Here is a 25391-nt window from a genome sequence, read left to right on the forward strand (position 1 = left end):
AGGCACTATGTAAATGCAAGTCAGTCTTTTCTCTTTGATAGAAATGCAAGTTGTTGTTGTAGTCAGTGGGTGTGATGCAATGATCGACCACAAGATGGAGGTAGAGCCCCATGCAGAGCCTGGTGTCTCAGTTGACCGACAGACGCTGGTCAGACAGAGAACTTGCCCGTATACACTGCCCATCACCACCTCAGGAAGTGCCAAAGCGCTTCACAGCCAATAAAGTATTATTCAAGTGTTCTCGGTGCTGTCACGTAGGGAAATGGGGCAGCCAATTTGTGCTCAGCAAGGTGTCAGCTGTGACTCAGTGTGCAACATTCTCGCCCGTGTCAGAAAGTCGTGGGTTCAAGTCCCCACTCAGACTTCAGCCCCATAAGGCAGGCCCACACTCCCCAGTGCCGGTAACGAGGGAGCGCCGCACTGTCGGAGGGGGCGGTACCGAGGGAGCGCCGCACTGTCGGAGATGCCGTGTTGCGGATGAAATGCTAAACCCAGTCCGACTCCCCTCACAGGCGCAAAATATTGAAGAGTAGGGGAGTTCTCCCCGGTGTCCTGGGGCAATATTTATTCCTCAACCATCACTGAAACCTTGAAACAGACAAGGTTGTGATGGGATTGACAGGCTTGATTCCTAAGCGGTTGTTGCCCGCTGGCTCGAGTGTCTAGAACCAGGGGTCACAGTCTCAGAATAGGAGCCAGCCATTTAGGGTGGTAATGAGGAGGGATTTCTTCATTCAGAGGGTGGTGAATGTTTGGGATTCTCTGCCCCCAGAGGGCTGAGGATCCTGAACACTGGGGGGGGGGGAAATCAAGGATATGGGGATTGGGTGGGAAAGTGGAGTTGAGATGGAAGATCAGCCTTGATCCTACTGAATGGCGGAGCAGGCTCGAGGGGCCGAATGGCCTACTCCTGCTCCTTATTCTTATGTTCATAAGCTGATTATCTGTTCGTTCTCTCGTTGCTTGTGGGAGCTTGCTGTGTGTAAATTGCCTGTCATGTTTCCGAGATTACAACAGTGACTGCACTAAGAAGGGTACTTGATCGGCTGTGGGACAGCCAGAGACAGAGAAAGGCACTGCAGAAAGACAAGTTCTCTCTTTCCCACAAACACCGAATGTTGGTCGGGACACCGGCGAGAACTCTCCCTCCACATACCTCGAAGCGCTATGACAACATGGCGAGGTCAAGAGGTTGGAATCTCTCACACCCCACTGACCTGGGAAGGCTCAGCCAATTAAAACATAGCATGTTTACACTACAGTCTGACACGCAGCAGGGAAAACACAGGGCAGAGGGGCAAAGTCTTCCATACTGTGGGGGGGCAGAGAGGGGGGGGGGGAGGAGGGGCAGGGGGGCCAGACAGAGAGGGGAGCTGGGTGGGGCCAGACAAAGAGGGGAAGGTGGGGGGGCCAGACAGAGAGGGGGGGGGGGGGGGGGGGAAGAGAGAGAGGAACACACACACCCCAAAAATAACTGAAGGGAATTTCTCAAATGATGAAACTGGCTCGTCTGCAAGTAGACCGCACGCTCACAATAGGTGTCAGCCGGTGCCAGGCTGTACCAAGCAGAATGCCCAGCGATTCGATCGCTGGCGAGCTGCCGATCTTGTCAGGACTGGGCGAAGTTCACAGATGGGAGGGGAGGGAGCGAGCGGGGGAGGGAGGGAGGGGAGGGAGCGAGCGAGCGAGCGGGGGAGGGAGGGAGGGGAGGGAGCGAGGGAGCGAGCGGGGGAGGGAGGGAGGGGAGGGAGCGAGGGAGCGAGCGGGGGAGGGAGGGAGGGAGGGGAGGGAGCGAGCGGGGAGGGAGGGAGGGGAGGGAGCGAGCGGGGGAGGGAGGGAGGGGAGGGAGGGAGGGGAGGGAGCGAGCGGGGAGGGAGGGAGGGAGGGGAGGGAGCGAGCGGGGGAGGGAGGGAGGGAGGGAGGGGAGGGAGCGAGCGGGGGAGGGAGGGAGGGAGGGGAGGGAGCGAGCGGGGGAGGGAGGGAGGGAGGGAGGGGAGGGAGCGAGCGGGGAGGGAGGGGAGGGAGCGAGCGGGGGAGGGAGGGGAGGGAGCGAGCGGGGGAGGGAGCGAGCGGGGGAGGGAGGGGAGGGAGGGAGGGAGGGAGGGAGGGAGGGAGGGAGCGAGCGGGGGAGGGAGGGAGGGGGGAGGGAGGAGGGGAGGGAGGGGAGGGAGGGAGGGAGGGAGGGAGGGAGGAGGGGAGGGAGGGAGGGAGGGAGGGAGGGAGGGAGGGAGGGAGGGGAGGGAGGGAGGGAGGGAGGGAGGGAGGGAAGGGGAGGGAGCGAGCGGGGAGGGAGGGGAGGGAGCGAGCGGGGGAGGGAGGGAGGGAGGGAGCGAGCGGGGGAGGGAGGGAGGGGAGGGAGCGAGCGGGGGAGGGAGGGAGGGGAGGGAGCGAGCGGGGGAGGAGGGAGGGGAGGGAGCGAGCGGGGGGGAGGAGGGAGGGGAGGGAGCGAGCGGGGGAGGGAGGGAGGGGAGGGAGCGAGCGGGGGAGGGAGGGAGGGGAGGGAGCGAGCGGGGGAGGGAGGGAGGGGAGGGAGCGAGCGGGGGAGGGAGGGAGGGGAGGGAGCGAGCGGGGGAGGGAGGGAGGGGAGGGAGCGAGCGGGGGAGGGAGGGAGGGGAGGGAGCGAGCGGGGGAGGGAGGGAGGGGAGGGAGCGAGCGGGGGAGGGAGGGAGGGGAGGGAGCGAGCGGGGGAGGGAGGGAGGGGAGGGAGCGAGCGGGGGAGGGAGGGAGGGGAGGGAGCGAGCGGGGGAGGGAGGGAGGGGAGGGAGCGAGCGGGGGAGGGAGGGAGGGGAGGGAGCGAGCGGGGGAGGGAGGGAGGGGAGGGAGCGAGCGGGGGAGGGAGGGAGGGGGAGGGAGCGAGCGGGGAGGGAGGGAGGGGAGGGAGCGAGCGGGGGAGGAGGGAGGGGAGGGAGCGAGCGGGGGAGGGAGGGAGGGGAGGGAGCGAGCGGGGGAGGGAGGGAGGGGAGGGAGCGAGCGGGGGAGGGAGGGAGGGGAGGGAGCGAGCGGGGGAGGGAGGGAGGGGAGGGAGCGAGCGGGGGAGGGAGGGAGGGGAGGGAGCGAGCGGGGGAGGGAGGGAGGGGAGGGAGCGAGCGGGGGAGGGAGGGAGGGGAGGGAGCGAGCGGGGGAGGGAGGGAGGGGAGGGAGCGAGCGGGGGAGGGAGGGAGGGGAGGGAGCGAGCGGGGGAGGGAGGGAGGGGAGGGAGCGAGCGGGGGAGGGAGGGAGGGGAGGGAGCGAGCGGGGGAGGGAGGGAGGGGAGGGAGCGAGCGGGGGAGGGAGGGAGGGGAGGGAGCGAGCGGGGGAGGGAGGGAGGGGAGGGAGCGAGCGGGGGAGGGAGGGAGGGGAGGGAGCGAGCGGGGGAGGGAGGGAGGGGAGGGAGCGAGCGGGGGAGGGAGGGAGGGGAGGGAGCGAGCGGGGGAGGGAGGGAGGGGAGGGAGCGAGCGGGGGAGGGAGGGAGGGGAGGGAGCGAGCGGGGGAGGGAGGGAGGGGAGGGAGCGAGCGGGGGAGGGAGGGGAGGGAGCGAGCGGGGGAGGGAGGGGAGGGAGCGAGCGGGGGAGGGAGGGGAGGGAGCGAGCGGGGGAGGGAGGGGAGGGAGCGAGCGGGGGAGGGAGGGGAGGGTGCGAGCGGGGGAGGGAGGGGAGGGAGCGAGCGGGGGAGGGAGGGGAGGGAGCGAGCGGGGGAGGGAGGGGAGGGAGCGAGCGGGGGAGGGAGGGGAGGGAGCGAGCGGGGGAGGGAGGGGAGGGAGCGAGCGGGGGAGGGAGCGAGCGGGGGAGGGAGGGGAGAGAGAGAGCAGGGGATGGGGGAGAGAGAGCAGGGGATGGGGGAGAGAGAGCAGGGGAGGGGGGAGAGAGAGCAGGGGAGGGGGGAGAGAGAGCAGGGGAGGGGGGAGAGAGAGCAGGGGAGGGGGGAGAGAGAGCAGGGGAGGGGGGAGAGAGAGCAGGGGAGGGGGGAGAGAGAGCAGGGGAGGGGGGAGAGAGAGCAGGGGAGGGGGGAGAGAGAGCAGGGGAGGGGGGAAGAGAGAGCAGGGGAGGGGGGAAGAGAGAGCAGGGGAGGGGGAGAGAGAGCAGGGGAGGGGGAGAGAGAGCGCTGGGGGCGGGGGGTGGGGGCGAGGGAGCTGCTCAAATTAATGCAGCTCACTCAAGCTCTCCCATGGGCTGCGTAGGGTCAGTGCACTGCCCGGAGCAGTGCCTCAGGGCCCCCCAGGTCTGACCACTCCCTGCCAGATCGGTCTCAGAACCCTGGCTGCCAAGAGGCGAGGTTAGCCATGGGATCTTTCTGTGCACAAACTTTGCCCCAAAAAAGACTTGATTGGCTGTGAAGTGGTTTGGGTCGTCCCGAGGTCAGGAAAGCCCCGGTAAAAACTCTAAGTCGTTCTTTGGTATCAGGAGCCTATTCGGCCCATCGTTCCCCTGCCCCTGTAAATCTTCTCCCGACAAGTATTTAACCAGTGTGCCCTTTTGAAAGTTACTACTGAATCTGCAGCGCATTCCAGATCATCACAACCCACGACGTAAAAACAAAATTCTCATCTCTCCGTGGTTCTTTCGCCCATTATTTGAAATCTGTGTCCTCTGGTTTCCGAGCCTTGTGCCACTGGAAGCAGATTCGCTTCATCACCTCTCTCCAAACCCTCCTGATTGTGGTCACCTCTGAGTCAGAAGGTTGTGTGTTCGAGTCCCATTCCAGGAACCTGAGCATATAACACTCGGCTGACACTCCAGTGCAGTGCTGAGGGAGCGCTGCACTGTCGGAGATGCTGTCTTTCGGGATGAGATGTCAAACCGAGGCCCCGTCTGCCCCCTCAGGTGGATGTAAAAGATCCCATGACACTATTTCGAAGAGGAGCAGTGGAATAATCACTGGTGTCCTGGTCAATATTTATCCCTCAATCAACATAACCAAAACAGGTTATCTGGTCATTATCACATTGCTGTGTGGGGGAGCTTGCTGTGCGCAAGTTGGCTGCCACGTTTCCCACACTGCAACAGTACTTCATTGGCTGTAAAGCGCTTTGTGAAGTTCGGTAGTCGTGAAAGGCACTATCTAAATGCAAGTCTTGCTATGAAATTAGCCCTATTCCTCGCTGCTCTCAGGAGAACAACCCCAACTTTTCCAGTCTTCCCATACCATTCCGGTAAAAAAAATAAAGGATTGCATTTATATAGCACCTTTCATGACCTCAGTACATCCCAACGCACTTCACAGCCAATTAAGTACTTTTCAACTGGAGTCACTGTTGTAATGTAGGAAAACGCAGCAGCCAATTTGCGTACTGCAAACTCCCACAAACAACAAGATAATGACTCGATGAGTGGTAAAAATGGCCAACACGCCAGGGATAACTCCCCTGCTTCTCTTTGAAATAGTGCCATGGGATCTTTTGCATCTATTCGACAGTGCACAGGAGGCCCTGGTTTAACATCTCATCAGAATGACAGCATCTCAGACAGTGCAGCGCTCCCTCAGTACTGCCCCTCCGACAGTGCAGCACTCGCCCTCCGACAGCGTAACATTCCCTCAGTACTGCCCCTCCGACAGCGCAGCACTCCCACAGAACTGCCCCTCCGACAACGCGGCGCTCCCTCAGTACTGCCCCTCCGACAACGCGGCACTCCCTCAGTACTGCCCCTCCAACAGCGCAGAACTCCCTCAGTACTGCTCTTCCAACAGCGCAGAACTCCCTCGGTACTGCCCCTCTGACAGCGCAGAACTCCCTCAGTACGGCCCCTCCTACAGCGCGGCACTCCCTCAGTAATGCCCCTCCGACGGCGCAGCACTCCCCCAGTACTGCCCCGATTACAGTGCAGCACTCCCCCAGTTCTACACTGGGAACGTCAGCCTAGATTTTGGTGCTCAAGTCTCTGGAGTGGGACTCTGAACCCAGAACCATATGACTCAGAGGCAAGAGTGCTACCAGTGAGCCATGGCCAAGACGCCTCGGTTTTACTTTTATTGAACAATTCGATCGATAGCCGATCTGGAGAGGTGCGGCTAGGTGCAGTTTCAGAGTTTAACAGTTCAAAAGAGCAGCGTGAGTCAGCGTCTCTCATTTATTACTCTTGCTCTACGCTGGGTCAATAATCCTCCGAACAGATAACACAGCTCCTCGACCTCCCACTGCGAGGCCCAGCATGAAACAATAAGCACCTTGTGAATATCTACCACAATTTATCTACCTCCGGAAATGAACTTTCGACCAGATATCCACGCCATCGCGAAGCCTCTTTCCACCTCCGTAACATCGCCCGTCTCCGCCCTTGCCTCAGCTCATCCGCTGCTGAAGCCCTCATCCGTGCCTTTGTTACCTTTAGACTTGACTATTCCAACACACTCCTGGCTGGCCTCCCACATTCTACCCGACGTAAACTAGAGGTGATCCAAAACTCGGCTGCCCGTGTCCCAACTCGCACCGAGTCCCGATCACCCATCATCCCCTGTGCTCGCTGACCCACATTGGCTCCTGGTTAAGCAGCGCCTCAATTTCAAAATTCTCATCCTTGTTTACAAATCTCTCCATGGCCTCGCCCCCTCCCTATCTCTAATCTCCTCCAGCCACATAACCCACCCCACCCGCAACTCCACCCCTCCCCCCCGGAGATGTCTGCGCTCCTCTAATTCGGCCATCTTGAGCATCCCCGATTATAAATCGCTCGATCATTGGAGGCCATGACTTCTGTTGAGCAGGCCCTAAGCTCTGAAACTGCCTGCCGAAACCTCTTTTTCCAACTTCAAAACGCTCCTTAATACCTCCCTCTTTGACCAAGCTTTTGGTCATCTGCGCTAATTTCTCCTTATGCGGCTGTGTGTCGAATTTTTTTTAACCTTCATAATACTCCTATGAAGCGTCCTGGGACGTTTCACTACATCAAAGGCGCTATATAAATACAAGTTGTTGTCGATTCTATGAGACTTACGGAACTCTCTCAAAGAGCAGGGGCGCCCTGGGCCAATATTTATCCCTCAACTGGCATCACGAAAACAAAAACAATCTTCGTCATTTCTTTGTGTGGGAGCTTTCTGTGCGCATTTTGGCTGCCATGTTTCCCGACAATAGAACACGCGAATGAAGTACTTCACTGGCCGTGAAGGACTGTGTGATGTCCCAGGGACGGGGGGGGGGGTTCGTGAGAGGCGCAGCACATCAATGAAAGTCCTATCTTTTAACTTGCCGTTTCGCCGCCCCTCGCTGGCCGACCGCCCCTAGCATTGCTCCTGGTACGTGCGCAGACGCAACAAGAGGGGAATCTCCACCGGCGTTGTCCAGCGCGTTCGAGACACGTGGTAAATTGCATTTCTGATCGGTGAATAATGAATGAGCAACAGATACCGTGGTTGGACATGTAATCTCGCTGCTCATATTCACACGGCACATGCATCGCTACTTCAACCCTTTTGTGCGTTTCTTTGTTTAAAAAGGTGATGAAAAGCAGAGTGTGCAAGTGTGATTGTTGTGGCTGGGTTCCTTCCATAGAATCATGGAATGATATCATAGAAATTTACAGCACGGAAGGAGGCCATTTCGGCCCATCATGTCCGTGCCGGCCGACAAAGAGCAATCCAGCCAAATCCCACTTTCCAGCTCGAGGTCTGTAGCGCTGTAGGTTACGGCACTTCAAGTGCACTCCAGGTACTTTTTTTTTAATGTGGTGAGGGTTTCTGCCTCTACCACCCTTTCAGGCGGTGAGTTCCAGATCCCCACCACCCTCTGGGTGAAAACATTTCTCCCCAAATTGATCGAATGACTTTTGGAAACCCATGTACACTATGTCAATTGAATGATCCTGATCAACCCTCTGTTACCTCATCAACAAGCTCAATCAAGTTGGTTAACATAGAAAATAGGTGCAGGAGTAGGCCATTCGGCCCTTCGAGCCTGTACCACCATTCAATATGATCATGGCTGATCATTCACCTCAGTACCCCTTTCCTGCTTTCTCTCCATACCCCTTGATCCCCTTAGCCGTAAGGGCCATATCTAAATCTCTCTTGAATATATCCAATGAACTGGTATCAACAACTCTCTGCGGTAGAGAATTCCACAGGTTAACAACTCAGTGAAGAAGTTTCCCCTCATCTCAGTCCTAAATGGCTTACCCCTTATCCTTAGACTGTGTCCCCTGGTTCTGGACTTCCCCAACATCGGGAACATTCTTCCTGCATCTAACCTGTCCAGTCCCGGCAGAGTTTTATATGTTTCTATGAGATCCCCTCTCTTCCTTCTAAACTCCAGTGAATAAAGGCTCAGTCGATCCAGTCTCTCCTCATGTCAGTTCAGCCATCCCGGGAATCAGTCTGGTGAACCTTCGCTGCACTCCTTCAATAGCAATAACGTCCTTCCTCAGATTAGGAGACCAAAATTGAACACAATATTCCAGGTGAGGCCTCACCAAGGCCCTGTACAACTGCAATAAGACCTCCCTGTTCCTATACTCAAATCCCCTCGCTATGAAGGCCAACATACCATTTGCCTTCGTCACCACCTGCTGTACCTGCATGCCAACTTTCAATGACTGATGTACCATGACACCCAGGTCTCATTGCACCTCCCCTTTTCCTAATCTGCCGCCATTCAGATAATATTCTGCCTTCGTGTTTTTTGCCTTTAACAATTCCAAGTGGGTTCTCCTTAATTAATCCACCCCTCTCCTGTTAATTTTGTCCCTCATTACTGTTTCTAAAAGCTTCCCCACTAGAGAGGTTAAACTGACTGGCCTGTAGTTGCTGGGTGTATCTTTTACACCCTTTTTCAAACAAAGACGTAACATTTGCAATTCTCCAGTCATAGAATCATAGAAATTCACAGTACGGAAGGAGGCCATTTCGGCCCATCGTGTCCGAAAGTGGGATTAGGCTGGATAGCCGACAGAGCTCTCCAGCCTAATCCCACTTTCCAGCTCGAGGTCTGTAGCCATGCAGGTTATGACACTTCAAGTGCATTCCAGGTACTTTTTTTTTTAATGTGGTGAGGGTTTCTGCCTCTACCACCCTTTCAGGCAGCGAGTTCCGGACCCCCACCACCCTCTGGAAAAATATTTCCCTCTAAACCTCCTCCCAATTACTTTAAATCTGGTTGTTGACCATTCCACCAAGGGAAACAGGTCCTTCCTATCCACTCTATCCGGGCCCCTCATAATTTTACACACCTCAAATCGGGTCTCCCCTCAGCCTCCTCTATTCCAAAGAAAACAGACCCACCCGATCCAATATTTCCTCAAAGCTAAAATTCTCCAGTCCAGGCAACATTCTTGTAAATCTCCTTTGTACTCTCTCCAGTGCAATCACATCCTTCCTGTCATGTGGTTGGTGACCAGAACTGCACGCAGTACTCCAGCTGTGGCCTAACTGGTGTTTTATACAGTTCAAGCATAACCCTCTGCTCTTATATTCTATGCCTCGGCTAATTAACGAGGCATAGAATATTCCATATGCCTTCTTAACCACCTTATCTACCTGGCCTGCTACCTTCAGGGATCTGTGGACCTGCACTCCAAGGTCCCTCTGTTCCTCTACACTTCTCAGTGACCTACCATTTAATGTGTATCCCCTTGCCTTGTTAGACCTCCCCAAATGCAATACCTCACACTTCTCCAGATTGAATTCCATTTGCCACTGTTCTGCCCACCTGACCAGTACATTGATATTCTCCTGCAGTCCGCAGCTTTCTTCTTCATTATCAACCACACAGCCAATTTTTGTATCATCTGCAAACTTCTTAATCATACCCCTTACATTCAAGAATAAATCTTCGATATATATCCTTGGTTACTGAAGGCCAGTCGATGTTTGTTCAGTCAATGCGCACAAGTGAAGTACAGTCCACAGCCCTGGCAAGAGAGCAGCATTTCAACTAACCCAAGAGACATTTGATTTCTTCATATCTACACCAGAACAAAAGAGGAGCTTGTAGAGAGAGAGAGGCAGGAATCTACAGGCAAAACCATAGGAACAGGAGGAAGCCATTCAGCCTCTCAAGCCTGTTACACAGGAACAGGAGGAGGCCCAGTCAGCCCCTCGAGCCTGTTACACAGGAACAGGAGGAAGCCATTCAGCCCCTCGAGCCTGTTACACAGGAACAGGAGGAAGCCATTCAGGCCCTCGAGCCTGTTACACAGGAACAGGAGGAAGCCATTCAGGCCCTCGAAGGTATTCCGCCATGCAATGAGATCGTGGCTGATCAGTGTCCAAACTCCATCCACCCGCATTGGCTCTATATCCCTTAATACTCCGGCCAGCAAAAGTCTAGCACTCTCAATTCATCATTGTAAATCTGAGTTCGCATCTACTGCTTTTTGAGAGAGAATTCCATATTTCTACTACCCTTTGCGTGGGGAAGTGTTTCCTAACTTCACTCCTGAATGGCCTGGCTCGGATTTTAAGGATATGTCCGCTTGTCTTAAATTCACCCACACCAGTGGAAAATGTTGCTCTCTGCCTACCCGAACAATTCCTTGGTCACCCAAAAATAATCATAAAACCCTCAAACCTTGGTTAGACCACACTTGGAGCACTGTGCGCAGTTCTGGTCTCCATATCACACTGGGAGTTACTGTGTGCAGTTCTGGTCATATTACACTGGGAAGTACTGTGCACAGTTCTGGTCTCCATATCACACTGGGAGTTACCGTGCACAGTTCTGGTCTCCGTATCACACTGGGAGTTACCGTGCACAGTTCTGGTCTCCGTATCACACTGGGAGTTACCGTGCACAGTTCTGGTCTGCATATCACACTGGGTTACTGTGCACAGTTCTGGTCTCCAAATTACAGAAAGGATATAGAGGCACTGGAAAAGATGCAGCAGACTGAGGCGCTATACATATCGGGAAAGATTGAACAGGCTAGGGCTCTTTTCTCTCGAAAAAAGATTGAGGGGTGACCTGATAGAGGTCTTTAAAATTTTGAAAGGCTTCAATAGGGTAGACATTGAGAAGACATTTCCACGTGCAGGGGAGACCAGCGCTCGGGAAATGAGATAGTCACTAATAAATCCAGTAGGGAATTCAGGGGAAACTTCTTTACCCGGAGTGGTGAGAATGTGGAACTCACTACCACAGGGAGTGGTTGAGGTGAAAAGCATAGTTCCATTTACATAGGATTACACAGGATATACGGCACAGAAACAGGCCATTCGGTCCAACCAGTCCACGCCGGCATTAAGGGCTCCACTCGAGCCTCCTCCCATCTTTCCTCATCTAACTATCAGCATAACCCTCTATTCCCTTCTCCCTCATACACTTGTCCAGCCTCCCCTTGAATGCATCAATACTATTCACCTCAACCCCTCCCTGTAAATCTTCTCTGTCCTCTCTCCAGCACCTCTATATCCTATCTGTAAGCATCATCATAGGTGGTCCCTCGAAACCGAGGAAGACTTGCTTCCACTCTGAAAATGAGCCCTTAGGTGGCTGAATAGTCCAATATGAGAGCCACAGTTCCCGTCACAGGTGGGACAGATAGCCGTTGAGTGTAAGGGAGGGTGGGACAGATTTGCCGCATGCTCTTTCCGCTGCCTGCGCTTGGTTTCTGCATGCACGTGGCGATGAGACTCGAGGTGCTCAGCGCCCTCCCGGATGCACTTGCTCCACTTAGGGCGGTCTTTGGCCAGGGACTCCCAGGTGTCGGTGGGGATGTTGCACTTTATCAGGGAGGCTTTGAGGGTGTCCTTGTAACGTTTCCTCTGTCCACTTTTGGCTCCTTTGCCGTGAAGGAGTTCCGAGTAGAGCACTTGCTTTGGGAGTCTCGCGTCTGACATGCGGACAATGTGGCCTGCCCAGCGGAGCTGATCGAGTGTGGTCAGTGCTTCAATGCTGGGGCTGTTGGCCTGGTCAAGGTCGCTAATGTTGGTGGCATCTGTCTTCCCAGGCGATCTTGCAGAGGCACCATTGGTGTCTACTGTACATGCTCCAGTGACTTGCGGTGTCTACTGTACATGGTCCATGTCTCTATAATATCCATAATGTGACTACCAGAACGGTACGCAGCACTCGAATTGTGGTCTAAGCAAGGTTCGATACAGGTTTAGTATAACTTTCCTACTTTTCAATTCATTTGAGAGGAAACCAGATAAACACAGGAGAGAGAAAGGATTAGCAGGATATGTTAATTGGGTGAGAAGGATAATGCTGGGAGGAGGCTCGTGAAGAGCATAAAGACCGGTACGGACCTGTTGGCTCGAAGGTCCTGTTTCTGTGTTGTAAATACTCCGTCATTCTATAAAGGACTTTTAAACCAATAAGGGGGGGGGGGGGTTCGGGTGAAAAGAACAATTTCAAGATTAGGACAAGAAAGATTGGGAGCAAAGGTTAGAGTACAGAGAAAGGGAACAGGAAAGGTAATACGAATCAAATACCTGAAATTAAAAATAAGACATCTAAAATTGCCTGTACAGTAATGTACAGAAGGGTCACCAAATCAGAGCGGGATTGGGGGCAATGATTTGAAGGGAATCAATAGATATGCAAGAATATAGGAATTAGATGCAGAATTCAGCCGGTGTGGCCCCTCAATGAGATTGCGGCTGAACTTCGACCCCAACTCCACCCGCCTGTACTATCCCCATATCCCTCGATTCCCAAAACATCCATCGATCGCAGCCTTGAATATACTCAATGACTGAGACTCCACAGCCCTCTGGTGTAGAGAATCCCAAAGATTCACAACCTTCTGAATTCACCACCCTCAGTGAAGCAATTTCTCCTCATCAGTCTTAAATGGCCGACCCCTTATCCTGAGACTGTGACCCAGAGTTCTCGACTCCCCAGCCCGGGGGAGAATACCTCTCAGCATCTACCCAGTCAGGCCCCTCTAAGAATTGTCTACATTCCAATGAAGTCACCCCTCATTCTTCTAAACTCCAGAGAGCATAGGCCCACTCTGCTCAATCTCAGCTCATAGGACAACCCTCTCATCCCAGGAATCAATCTCGTGAATTTTCGGTTGCACCCCTTCTACGGCAAGCATTTCCTTCCTTAGGTAATGGGACCATCGGATGAAATTCAGAGTCTCAAAGACCCGTTTAATGCCCGTTTGCAGCGGCCATTCCTAAAAAATAGAACGGCCGGCGCTTTGGGTCAACAGGCCGACCCGACTTAAATTCAGGTCAGGGATATTTTCGGCTAGGAACCCATCCTGCCCAAGTAGTTACACCGCCAATGTTGAGCAATAAAAAAAGTATTACCAGTGATTTTCAGTTTAACTGGTCGACCCTGGAGTACTGCGTGCAGTTTTGGTCACCTTACTTAAGGAAGGATATACTGGCTTTGGAGGGTGTACAGAGATGATTCACTAGGCTGATTCCGGAGATGAGGGGGTTACCTTATGATGATAGATTGAGTAGACTGAGTATTTACTCGTTGGAGTTCAGAAGGAGGAGGGGTGATCTTATAGAAACATTTAAAATCATGAAAGGGATAGACAAGATAGAGGCAGAGAGGTTGTTTCCACTGGTCGGGGAGACTAGAACTAGGGGGCACAGCCTCAAAATACGGGGAGCCAATTTAAAACCGAGTTGAGAAGGAATTTCTTCTCCCAGAGGGTTGTGAATCTGTGGAATTCTCTGCCCAGGTAAGCAGCTGAGGCTAGCTCATTGAATGTATTCAAGTCACAGATAGATAAGATTTTTAACCAATAAGGGAATTAAGGGTTACGGGGAGCGGGTGGGTAAGTGGAGCTGAGTCCATGGCCAGATCAGCCATGATCTTGTTGAATGGCGGAGCAGACTCGAGGGGCCAGATGGCCTACTTCTGTTCCTAATTCTTATGTGCTTATGTTCTTATGACCCCTCGCCACGTGAGCCCCCAACAGGTTTCTCTGTTGGTGTGCCATCTCCACAGTGTGGCCCGGCAGTGCGGCCGCCCTTAAAGGAGAGGGCCCACTGTCGTGACCAGTAAAATACTGCCCCTGGGTTCGGCCCTCTTGGGTGCCAGGCCACTGGCCCGGCCAAAACCCTCCCTGGTGATAAAAATGATAGAATCTCTCCCCTCCACCTGAGCAGACGGGGCCTCAGTTTAACGTCTCATCCGAAAGACGGCACCTCCGACAGTGCAGTGCTCCCTCAGCACATAAGAACATAAGAATTAGGAACAGGAGTAGGCCATCTCGCCCCTCGAGCCTGCTCCGCCACTCAACAAGATCATGGCTGATCTGGCCGTGGACTCAGCTCCACTTACCCGCCCGCTCCCCATAACCCTTAATTCCCTTATTGGTTAAAAATCTATCTATGATTTGAATACATTCAATGAGCTAGCCTCAACTGCTTCCCTGGGCAGAGAATTCCACAGATTCACAACCCTCTGGGAGAAGAAATTCCTTCTCAACTCGGGTTTAAATTGGCTCCCCCGTATTTTGAGGCTGTGCCCCCTAGTTCTAGCCTCCCCGACCAGTGGAAACAACCTCTCTGCCTCTATCTTGTCTATCCCTTTCATTATTTTAAATGTGTCTACAAGATCACCCCTCATCCTTCTGAACTCCAACTAGCACTGCATTGGAGTGTCAGCCGAGATTTGTGCTCAGGTTCCTGGAGTGGGACTTGAACCCACAACCTTCCGACTCAGAGGCGAGTGTACTACCCACCGAGCCAGAACTTTAGAAAAGATAGGGAAAGGGGGAGCGTGGTAACTGTAACAACTTGCATGTATATAGCGCCTTTAATGTAGTGAAACATTCCGAGGCGCTTCACAGGAGTATTGAGATTCAAAATTTTGACACCGAGCCACATAAGCTATCAGGGCAGATGGTCAAAAGCTTGGTCAAAGAGGTAGGTTTTAAGGAGCGTCTTGCAGGAGGAGAGGGGTAGCGAGGCGGAGAGGTTTAGGCAGGGAATTCCAGAGCTTGGTGCCCAGGCAACAGAAGGCACGGCCACCAATGGTTGAGCAGCCATAATCAGGGATGCTCAAGGCGGCAGAATTAGAGGAGCGCAGACATCTCAGGGGGTTGTGGGGCTGGAGGATAAATAACCTGGTTACAGAAATAACAATGGCAGTAGCAACGGACATAAATTTAGAAACTGAATCTATTTGGATTGAGATAAAGGAGATGGGATCAGTCACCCCATTAGGGGTCTGCTACAGATCACTAAACAGTGGAAAGAGAAAGGTGTCGGTAAGTCTATGAAATGAGAGGAAAGAGAGAAGGCAATCTTAAATCATGGGGATTTCAATTACACTCAAACTAGGAGTGACGGGGGTGGAATAACCTCTATAAAATACTGGTTAGGCCGCAAATGGAGCAGGCACCGCACTTCAGGAAGGACGTCAAGGTTTTGAGAGAGGGTGCAAAAGAGATTTACGAGAATGGTACGTGGGGCTTTGGTTGTGTGGAGATTGGAGAAGCTGGGGCTGTTAGAAGAACATAAGAAATAGGAGCAGGAGTCGGCCATTTGGCCCCTCGAGCCTGCTCCGCCATTCATGGCTGATCTGATCTCGGCCTCAACTCCACTTCCCTGCCCGCTCCCCATAACGCTTGACTCTCATCATTCAAAAATCTGTCGAGCTCCACCTTAAATATATTCAATGACCCAGCCTCCACAGCTCTCTGGGGTAGAGAATTCCACAGATTTACAACCCTCAGAGGAAATTCCTCCTCAGCTCCATCTTAAATGGACGCCACCTTATTCTACGTTTCCCCTACGAAGGGAAACATCCTCTCTGCATCCACCTTGTCAAACCACCTCAGAATCTTAAGTTTCAATAAGATCACCTCTCAGTCTTCTAAACTCCAATGAGTACAGGCCCAACCTTTCGCCATAAGACAACCCCTTCATGTCAGGAATCAATCTCGTGAACCTTCTCTGAACTGCCTCCAATGCAAATATATCTCTCCTTAAATACGGAGACCAAAACTGTCCGCAGTACTCCAGGTGTGACCTCACCAACACCCTGTACAGTTGTAGCAGGACTTCTCTGCTTTTACACTCCATTCCCCATGCAATAAAGGCCAACATTCCATTTGCCTTCCAGATTACTTGCTGTACCCGCATACTAACTGTGTTTCATGTACAAGGACCCCTAGATCCCTCTTACCGCAGCATTTTATAATCTCCCCATTTAAAATAATAATTTGCTTTTTATTTTTCCTACCAAAGCAAATAATCTCACATCTTCCCACATTGTACTCCATCTGCCAATTTTTTCCCCGCTTACTTAGCCTACCTATATCCCTTTGAGATTTGAGAGATGTTGAAAATCATGACAGAGTAAATGAAGAGAAATTCTTTCCAGAGGCAGCAGGGTCAGTAAACCAGAGGGACACTGCTATTGAGGAAGTGCAACAAAGGTTCACCAGACTGATTCCCGGGATGGCAGGACTGACACATGAGGAGAGACTGGATCGACTGGGCCTTTATACACTGAAGTTTAGAAGGATGAGAGGGGATCTCATAGAAACATACAAGATTCTGACGGGACTGGACAGGTTAGATGCGGGTAGACTGTTCCCGATGTTGGGGAAGTCCAGAACCAGGGAACACAGTCCTAAGATAAGGGGTAGGCCATTTAGGACTGAGATGAGGAGAAACTTCTTCACTCAGAGTTGTGAACCTGTGGAATTCCCTGCCGCAGAGAGTTATTGATGCCAGTTCTTTGGATATATTCAAGAGGGCGTTAGATATGGCCCTTATGGCTAAGGGGATCAAGGGGTATGGAGAGAAAGCAGGAAAGGGGTACTGAGGGAATGATCAGCCATGATCTTATTGAATGGTGGTGCAGCTTGAAGGGCCTACTCCAGCACCTATTTTCTATGTTTCTATGACACAGATTTAAGATGATTGGCAAAAGAACGGGGGGAGGGTACATGAGGAAACATTTTTCAACGCAGCGAGTTGCTGTGGTCTGGAATGCACTGCCTGAAAGGGCGGTGGAAGCAGATTCAATAGTAATTCTCAAGAGATTTGGATAAATACTTGAAGGGAAAAAAATTTACAGGGCTGTGGGGGAAAGAGCGGGGCAAGTGGAACTAATTGGATTGCTCGACCAAAGATGTCTACGCAGGCACAATGGGTTGAATGGCCTCCTGTTCGCCTTCCTATCTTTGTAACCTCCTCCAGCCCTACCAGCCTGCGAGATCTCTGCGCTCCCCCAATTCTGGCCTCTTTGGCTGTCGTGCTTTCTACTGCCTTGGCCCTCACAGCTCTGGAATTCCCTCCCAAAACCGCTCTGCCCCTCGCTCCTCCTCCAAAGTGCTCCTTAAAACCCACCTCTGACCAAGCTTTTGGTCACCTGTCCCAGTATGTCCTCGTGTGACTCAGTGTCAAATTGTTTGTGTCAGCCGTAGCTCAGAAGGCAACGCTCTCGCCTCTAAGGTTGTGGGTTCAAGTTGCACTCGATACTTGGGCACTATATCTCAGCTGACACTCCCAAGTGTCAGTACTAAGGGAGCAGCGAGGAAAATTAAGAGGGTTGGGGCAATGACGCAGCCCTGTTTGACCCCGGTCCAGACATGGTCGCTGGAGAAATGCCACCAATGATGCCTCCTGGGAGGACAGACGCACCGTCAAGTGTCCTCGCCCAGGCCAACATCCCCAGCATTGAAGCACCGACCACACTCGATCAGCTCCGCTGGGCAGGCCACATTGTCCGCATGCCCCAGACACGCGACTCCCAAAGCAAGCCCTCTACTCGAGGAAACATTATAAGGACACCCTCAAAGCCTCCCTGATCAAGTGCAACATCCCCACCGACACCTGGCCAAACAACGCCCTAATTGGAGGAAGTGCATCCGGGAGGGCGCTGAGCACCTCGCGTCTCATCGCCGAGTGCATGCAGAAGACAAGTGCAGGCAGCGGAAAGAGCGTGCGGCAAACCAGTCCCACCCACCCCTTCCCCGGAACGACTGTCTGTCCCACCTGTGACAGGGACTGTGGCTCTCGTATTGGACTGTTCAGCCACCTAAGGACTCATTCTAAGAGTGGAAGCAAGTCTTCCTCGATTCTGAGGGACTGCCTATGATGACGACGACTGAGGGAGCTTTGCACTGTCAGAGGTGCCGTCTTTCGGGTGAGTTAAACCGAGGCCTCGACTTCTTTCTCAGGTGGACATAAAAATTCTCACAGCCAGTATTGGAAGAGGAGGAGCAGCGGGAGTTCTCCCCGGTGCCCTGGGCCAATACTTACCCCTCAAAGAACATCAGTTTTTTCTTTAAAGAACATATCAGATATTGTCATCTGGATCTTGCTTTGCACAAATTGGCTGCCGCATTACAACTGTGGCCACACTTCAAAAGTTGTCAGCTGTGGCTCAGTGGGTAGCACGCCCGCCTCGGAGTCAGAAGGTTGTCGGTTCAAGTCCCACTCCAGAGACTTGAGCACAAACAAATCCATGCCTTCTGCTGCCGTGGCTCTCAGTTCTGAAATTCCACCTCTGACCAAGCTTTAGGTCATCTGTGCAGATATCTCCTTCTGTGGCTCGGTGCCAAAAATGTTTTTATTGGTAACATTCTTGTGAGGCACCATGGGACTTTTGCTGCACAAACGCAGGTGGTTGTTGTTTCATTCTATGATACACTGCGTATGATACATCGACGACGAGATGCAACACACTGCCTCCAGCGCGCCAGTGCAGCCTTCGGTCACCTGAGGAAAAGAGTGTTTGAAGACCAGGCCCTCAAAACTGCCACCAAGCTCATGGTCTACAGGGCTGTAGTAATACCCGCCCTCCTGTATGGCTCAGGGACATGGACCATGTACAGCAGACACTTCAAGTCGCTGGAAAAATACCATCAACGATGTCTCCGCAAGATCCGACAAATCCCCTGGGAGGACAGACGCACCAACATTAGCGTCCTCGACCAGGCTGACATCCCCAGCATTGAAGCACTGACCACACTCGATCAGCTCCGCTGGGCAGGCCACATTGTTCGAATGCCAGACACGAGACTCCCAAAGCAAGTGCTCTATTCGAAGCTCCTTCATGGCAAACGAGCCAAAGGTGTGCAGCGGAAACGCTACAAGGACACCCTCAAAGCCTCCCTGATAAAGTGCAACATGCCCGCTGACACCTGGGAGTCCCTGGCTCGAGACCGCCCCAAGTAGAGGAAGAGCATCCGAGAGGGCGCTGAGCACCTCGAGTCTCGTTGCCGAGAGCATGCAGAAATCAAGCGCAGGCAGCACAAAGAGCGTGCGGCAAACCAGTCCCACCCACCCCTTCCCTCAACGACTATCTGTCCCACCTGTGACAGAGTCTGTGGCTCTCATATTGGACTGTTCAGCCACGCAAGAACTCACTTCAGGTGTAGAAGCAAGTCTTCCTCGATTCCGAGGGACCGCCTATGATGACACTGCGTTCAAAACTCCTTTCTGACTCACTGGGCAAGAAGCCCAATAAGGGAGGAAGCTCAGACAGGTTTAAAATGGGAAATGTACAGGAGCAGCGAAGAGAAGTGCGTGGGAGGGGGGGGGAACATCTAGGGAGTAATGATCACAATACAATAAGGTTCAAGATTATAGATAGTACAAAGATTGGAAAAAAGCCAATGCTGACCGAAGGATAGACCTAACAGGCGTACACAGGAGACAAATACTGACACAGTTGGAAGAGTTGAGAATATTAGAGAGACCAAGAGTTCGGGAGAAACATATTCCACTGACAACAAAATAAATGGAGATGCAATAGATAAATAAACTGAAAATAGAATTGAATTAGATTTTTTAAAAAGGGCTTTGAAAGGTACATAGGCAATGAAGGAGAGGATGAGAGAAAAGGAATGTGGTGAGCATGTGGAAGGCAAGAGAAGATATGAAAATATTGAATATAAAAAGAAATAGAATGAATGACTTGCATTTATATAGCGCCTTTCACGACCACGGGACGGCTCAAAACGCCTTACATCAAGCGCCCACAAACAGTAATGTGACAATGACCACATAATCTATGTTTTTGTGATGTGGATTGAGGGATAAATATTGGCTAGCACACCGGGATAACTCCCCTGCTCTTCATCAAAATAGTGCCATGGGTTCATTTACATGGTGCACATGGGAACAGGAGGGGGCCAATCAGCCCATCGAACTTCCGCGGGAGGGGGGAGGGCGAGCGGGAGGGGGGAAGAGCGAGCGGGAGGGGGGCGGGGGGGGGGGGGGAAGAGCGAGCGGGAGGGGGGCGGGGGGGGGGGAAGAGCGAGCGGGAGGGGGGGGGGGGGGGAGAGCGAGCGGGAGGGGGGAGGGAGGGGGGAGAGCGAGCGGGAGGGGGGAGGGAGGGGGGAGAGCGAGCGGGAGGGGGGAGAGCGAGCGGGAGGGGGGAGGGGGGAGAGCGAGCGGGAGGGGGGAGGGGGGAGAGCGAGCGGGAGGGGGGAGGGGGGAGAGCGAGCGGGAGGGGGGAGGGGGGAGAGCGAGCGGGAGGGGGGAGGGGGGAGAGCGAGCGGGAGGGGGGAGGGGGGAGAGCGAGCGGGAGGGGGGAGGGGGGAGAGCGAGCGGGAGGGGGGAGGGGGGAGAGCGAGCGGGAGGGGGGAGGGGGGAGAGCGAGCGGGAGGGGGGAGGGGGGAGAGCGAGCGGGAGGGGGGAGGGGGGAGAGCGAGCGGGAGGGGGGAGGGGGGAGAGCGAGCGGGAGGGGGGAGGGGGGAGAGCGAGCGGGAGGGGGGAGGGGGAGAGCGAGCGGGAGGGGGGAGGGGGGAGAGCGAGCGGGAGGGGGGAGGGGGGAGAGCGAGCGGGAGGGGGGAGGGGGGAGAGCGAGCGGGAGGGGGGAGGGGGGAGAGCGAGCGGGAGGGGGGAGGGGGGAGAGCGAGCGGGAGGGGGGAGGGGGGAGAGCGAGCGGGAGGGGGGAGGGGGGAGAGCGAGCGGGAGGGGGGAGGGGGGAGAGCGAGCGGGAGGGGGGAGGGGGAGAGCGAGCGGGAGGGGGAGGGGGAGAGCGAGCGGGAGGGGGAGGGGGGAGAGCGAGCGGGAGGGGGGAGAGCGAGCGGGAGGGGGAGAGCGAGCGGGAGGGGGGAGAGCGAGCGGGAGGGGGGAGAGCGAGCGGGAGGGGGAGAGCGAGCGGGAGGGGGGAGAGCGAGCGGGAGGGGGGAGAGCGAGCGGGAGGGGGAGAGCGAGCGGGAGGGGGGAGAGCGAGCGGGAGGGGGGAGAGCGAGCGGGAGGGGGGAGAGCGAGCGGGAGGGGGGAGAGCGAGCGGGAGGGGGGAGAGCGAGCGGGAGGGGGGAGAGCGAGCGGGAGGGGGAGGGGGGAGAGCGAGCGGGAGGGGGGGGGGGAGAGCGAGCGGGAGGGGGGAGAGCGAGCGGGAGGGGGGAGGGGGGAGAGCGAGCGGGAGGGGGGAGGGGGGAGAGCGAGCGGGAGGGGGAGGGGAGAGCGAGCGGGAGGGGGGAGGGGGGAGAGCGAGCGGGAGGGGGGAGGGGGGAGAGCGAGCGGGAGGGGGGAGGGGGAGAGCGAGCGGGAGGGGGAGGGGGGAGAGCGAGCGGGAGGGGGGAGGGGGGAGAGCGAGCGGGAGGGGGGAGGGGGGAGAGCGAGCGGGAGGGGGGAGGGGGGAGAGCGAGCGGGAGGGGGGAGGGGGGAGAGCGAGCGGGAGGGGGGAGGGGGGAGAGCGAGCGGGAGGGGGGAGGGGGGAGAGCGAGCGGGAGGGGGGAGGGGGGAGAGCGAGCGGGAGGGGGGAGGGGGGAGAGCGAGCGGGAGGGGGGAGGGGGGAGAGCGAGCGGGAGGGGGGAGGGGGGAGAGCGAGCGGGAGGGGGGAGGGGGGAGAGCGAGCGGGAGGGGGGAGGGGGGAGAGCGAGCGGGAGGGGGGAGGGGGGAGAGCGAGCGGGAGGGGGGAGGGGGGAGAGCGAGCGGGAGGGGGGAGGGGGGAGAGCGAGCGGGAGGGGGGAGGGGGAGAGCGAGCGGGAGGGGGGAGGGGGGAGAGCGAGCGGGAGGGGGGAGGGGGGAGAGCGAGCGGGAGGGGGGAGGGGGGAGAGCGAGCGGGAGGGGGGAGGGGGGAGAGCGAGCGGGAGGGGGGAGGGGGGAGAGCGAGCGGGAGGGGGGAGGGGGGAGAGCGAGCGGGAGGGGGGAGGGGGGAGAGCGAGCGGGAGGGGGGAGGGGGGAGAGCGAGCGGGAGGGGGGAGGGGGGAGAGCGAGCGGGAGGGGGGAGGGGGGAGAGCGAGCGGGAGGGGGGAGGGGGGAGAGCGAGCGGGAGGGGGGAGGGGGGAGAGCGAGCGGGAGGGGGGAGGGGGGAGAGCGAGCGGGAGGGGGGAGGGGGGAGAGCGAGCGGGAGGGGGGAGGGGGGAGAGCGAGCGGGAGGGGGGAGGGGGGAGAGCGAGCGGGAGGGGGGAGGGGGGAGAGCGAGCGGGAGGGGGGAGGGGGGAGAGCGAGCGGGAGGGGGGAGGGGGGAGAGCGAGCGGGAGGGGGGAGGGGGGAGAGCGAGCGGGAGGGGGGAGGGGGGAGAGCGAGCGGGAGGGGGGAGGGGGGAGAGCGAGCGGGAGGGGGGAGGGGGGAGAGCGAGCGGGAGGGGGAGGGGGGAGAGCGAGCGGGAGGGGGGAGGGGGGAGAGCGAGCGGGAGGGGGGAGGGGGGAGAGCGAGCGGGAGGGGGGAGGGGGGAGAGCGAGCGGGAGGGGGGAGGGGGGAGAGCGAGCGGGAGGGGGGAGGGGGGAGAGCGAGCGGGAGGGGGGAGGGGGGAGAGCGAGCGGGAGGGGGGAGGGGGGAGAGCGAGCGGGAGGGGGGAGGGGGGAGAGCGAGCGGGAGGGGGGAGGGGGGAGAGCGAGCGGGAGGGGGGAGGGGGGAGAGCGAGCGGGAGGGGGGAGGGGGGAGAGCGAGCGGGAGGGGGGAGGGGGGAGAGCGAGCGGGAGGGGGGAGGGGGGAGAGCGAGCGGGAGGGGGGAGGGGGGAGAGCGAGCGGGAGGGGGGAGGGGGGAGAGCGAGCGGGAGGGGGGAGGGGGGAGAGCGAGCGGGAGGGGGGAGGGGGGAGAGCGAGCGGGAGGGGGGAGGGGGGAGAGCGAGCGGGAGGGGGGAGGGGGGAGAGCGAGCGGGAGGGGGGAGGGGGGAGAGCGAGCGGGAGGGGGGAGGGGGGAGAGCGAGCGGGAGGGGGGAGGGGGGAGAGCGAGCGGGAGGGGGGAGGGGGGAGAGCGAGCGGGAGGGGGGAGGGGGGAGAGCGAGCGGGAGGGGGGAGGGGGGAGAGCGAGCGGGAGGGGGGGAGGGGGGAGAGCGAGCGGGAGGGGGGAGGGGGGAGAGCGAGCGGGAGGGGGGAGGGGGGAGAGCGAGCGGGAGGGGGGAGGGGGGAGAGCGAGCGGAGGGGGGAGGGGGGAGAGCGAGCGGGAGGGGGGAGGGGGGAGAGCGAGCGGGAGGGGGGAGGGGGGAGAGCGAGCGGGAGGGGGGAGGGGGGAGAGCGAGCGGGAGGGGGGAGGGGGGAGAGCGAGCGGGAGGGGGGAGGGGGGAGAGCGAGCGGGAGGGGGGAGGGGGAGAGCGAGCGGGAGGGGGGAGGGGGGAGAGCGAGCGGGAGGGGGGAGGGGGGAGAGCGAGCGGGAGGGGGGAGGGGGGAGAGCGAGCGGGAGGGGGGAGGGGGGAGAGCGAGCGGGAGGGGGGAGGGGGGAGAGCGAGCGGGAGGGGGGAGGGGGGAGAGCGAGCGGGAGGGGGGAGGGGGGAGAGCGAGCGGGAGGGGGGAGGGGGGAGAGCGAGCGGGAGGGGGAGGGGGGAGAGCGAGCGGGAGGGGGGAGGGGGGAGAGCGAGCGGGAGGGGGGAGGGGGGAGAGCGAGCGGGAGGGGGGAGGGGGGAGAGCGAGCGGGAGGGGGGAGGGGGGAGAGCGAGCGGGAGGGGGGAGGGGGGAGAGCGAGCGGGAGGGGGGAGGGGGGAGAGCGAGCGGGAGGGGGGAGGGGGGAGAGCGAGCGGGAGGGGGGAGGGGGGAGAGCGAGCGGGAGGGGGGAGGGGGGAGAGCGAGCGGGAGGGGGGAGGGGGGAGAGCGAGCGGGAGGGGGGAGGGGGGAGAGCGAGCGGGAGGGGGGAGGGGGGAGAGCGAGCGGGAGGGGGGAGGGGGGAGAGCGAGCGGGAGGGGGGAGGGGGGAGAGCGAGCGGGAGGGGGGAGGGGGGAGAGCGAGCGGGAGGGGGGAGGGGGGAGAGCGAGCGGGAGGGGGGAGGGGGAGAGCGAGCGGGAGGGGGGAGGGGGGAGAGCGAGCGGGAGGGGGGAGGGGGGAGAGCGAGCGGGAGGGGGAGGGGGGAGAGCGAGCGGGAGGGGGAGGGGGAGAGCGAGCGGGAGGGGGGAGGGGGGAGAGCGAGCGGGAGGGGGGAGGGGGGAGAGCGAGCGGGAGGGGGGAGGGGGAGAGCGAGCGGGAGGGGGGAGGGGGAGAGCGAGCGGGAGGGGGGAGGGGGGAGAGCGAGCGGGAGGGGGAGGGGGGAGAGCGAGCGGGAGGGGGGAGGGGGGAGAGCGAGCGGGAGGGGGGAGGGGGGAGAGCGAGCGGGAGGGAGGGGGGAGAGCGAGCGGGAGGGGGGAGGGGGGAGAGCGAGCGGGAGGGGGGAGGGGGAGAGCGAGCGGGAGGGGGGAGGGGGGAGAGCGAGCGGGAGGGGGGAGGGGGGAGAGCGAGCGGGAGGGGGGAGGGGGGAGAGCGAGCGGGAGGGGGGAGGGGGAGAGCGAGCGGGAGGGGGGAGGGGGGAGAGCGAGCGGGAGGGGGGAGGGGGGAGAGCGAGCGGGAGGGGGGAGGGGGGAGAGCGAGCGGGAGGGGGGGAGGGGGGAGAGCGAGCGGGAGGGGGGAGGGGGGAGAGCGAGCGGGAGGGGGGAGGGGGGAGAGCGAGCGGGAGGGGGGAGGGGGGAGAGCGAGCGGGAGGGGGGAGGGGGGAGAGCGAGCGGGAGGGGGGAGGGGGGAGAGCGAGCGGGAGGGGGGAGGGGGGAGAGCGAGCGGGAGGGGGGAGGGGGGAGAGCGAGCGGGAGGGGGGAGGGGGGAGAGCGAGCGGGAGGGGGAGGGGGGAGAGCGAGCGGGAGGGGGGAGGGGGGAGAGCGAGCGGGAGGGGGGAGGGGGGAGAGCGAGCGGGAGGGGGAGGGGGGAGAGCGAGCGGGAGGGGGGAGGGGGAGAGCGAGCGGGAGGGGGGAGGGGGGAGAGCGAGCGGGAGGGGGGAGGGGGGAGAGCGAGCGGGAGGGGGGAGGGGGGAGAGCGAGCGGGAGGGGGGAGGGGGGAGAGCGAGCGGGAGGGGGGAGGGGGAGAGCGAGCGGGAGGGGGGAGGGGGAGAGCGAGCGGGAGGGGGGAGGGGGGAGAGCGAGCGGGAGGGGGGAGGGGGGAGAGCGAGCGGGAGGGGGGAGAGCGAGCGGGAGGGGGGAGGGGGGAGAGCGAGCGGGAGCGGGGAGGGGGGAGAGCGAGCGGGAGGGGGGAGGGGGAGAGCGAGCGGGAGGGGGGAGAGCGAGCGGGAGGGGGAGGGGGGAGAGCGAGCGGGAGGGGGGAGGGGGGAGAGCGAGCGGGAGGGGGGTGGGGGGAGAGCGAGCGGGAGGGGGGAGGGGGGAGAGCGAGCGGGAGGGGGGAGGGGGAGAGCGAGCGGGAGG

At 58.8% G+C, this 25391-nt stretch overlaps 1 protein-coding gene across 1 annotated transcript in view; it reads right to left on the minus strand.

Moving 5' to 3' along the window:
• LOC139274042 (oxysterol-binding protein 1-like) overlaps positions 1-25391 on the minus strand; it is a 93564-nt gene that overhangs the window by 63350 nt on the left and 4823 nt on the right. The gene's annotated exons all lie outside the window — the stretch shown is intronic.

Source organism: Pristiophorus japonicus, chromosome 9, assembly GCF_044704955.1.
Source record: "Pristiophorus japonicus isolate sPriJap1 chromosome 9, sPriJap1.hap1, whole genome shotgun sequence".
Lineage (NCBI taxonomy): Eukaryota > Metazoa > Chordata > Chondrichthyes > Pristiophoridae > Pristiophorus > Pristiophorus japonicus.